Source organism: Triticum dicoccoides, chromosome 5B (genome assembly GCF_002162155.2).
Source record: "Triticum dicoccoides isolate Atlit2015 ecotype Zavitan chromosome 5B, WEW_v2.0, whole genome shotgun sequence".
Classification (NCBI taxonomy): Eukaryota; Viridiplantae; Streptophyta; class Magnoliopsida; order Poales; family Poaceae; genus Triticum; species Triticum dicoccoides.
In genome coordinates this window covers 468,504,612-468,505,485 of record NC_041389.1, presented here as the reverse complement: position 1 = coordinate 468,505,485, position 874 = coordinate 468,504,612, and positions in this window count along the sequence as shown.

Here is an 874-nt window from a genome sequence, read left to right as displayed (position 1 = left end):
TATAGAGGCTCTATCTATATTCTTTTTATCATGCTTGGATAGCAATCCTTTCTTTCAATCGACTAAGACTGTTAGAAAGCACATTCATATAAGCCTTGCCTTTCAGTAACTATCCTTAGTGTTGTTCTTCTGCCTATCTCCTATTGGTCAGACAGATCCGGGCTTATCAAGTGGTACTGAAATAGGGTCAAATTCTGTTTAGTAGAAAGGAAGGAAGACGACATGGGTCTCGTCGGACTTGATGACGATGCCGAAGTATAAGGGAGGCATGGGATTTAGAGACATTGAAATTGTGAATCTGGCTATCTTGGCTAGGCAAGCCTGGCGGATTCTACAAGATCCTATGTCTCTTAGCGCCCGGGTGTTGAAAGTGGTTTATTTTCCAACTGCTCCTAAGTGCTGCTCTAGGAAACAAACTGTAACAGATATGGACGGGAATAAAAAATGGACGCTGAGTAAATCTGTAATACTCCTATTAGCCATGTCACTTAGGGAAACTTCTGGGCGTGGCCCGGCATTATAAGAAGACTGGTAACAAAGGAAGGAGACTATCTATTTGCTGAGACTATGGTTACTCTTAGCTTGACATACAGAGTTTAGGATGTGATCGATCGGTCGGGAGGACAATAATAACAATGTAGAGAATTGGTCTAGCTACAACCCTCCAGTGGAATTAAAGCGACTCGCCAAGGCCAGTTCGACAGAAAGGGAACCCTTGTGGAGAGACAGGATCCCTATCTTTCGGTGGAAGAACCTCTTGATCTTACGCCCTATGTTCTTGGTAAAGTGAGCTATGTCATAGCCTATTGCTACCCGATCTACAAGTCGGTCTACTTCTGGCTCTTGCCTTGATTGGAATGGCTTTCGAGTAAGA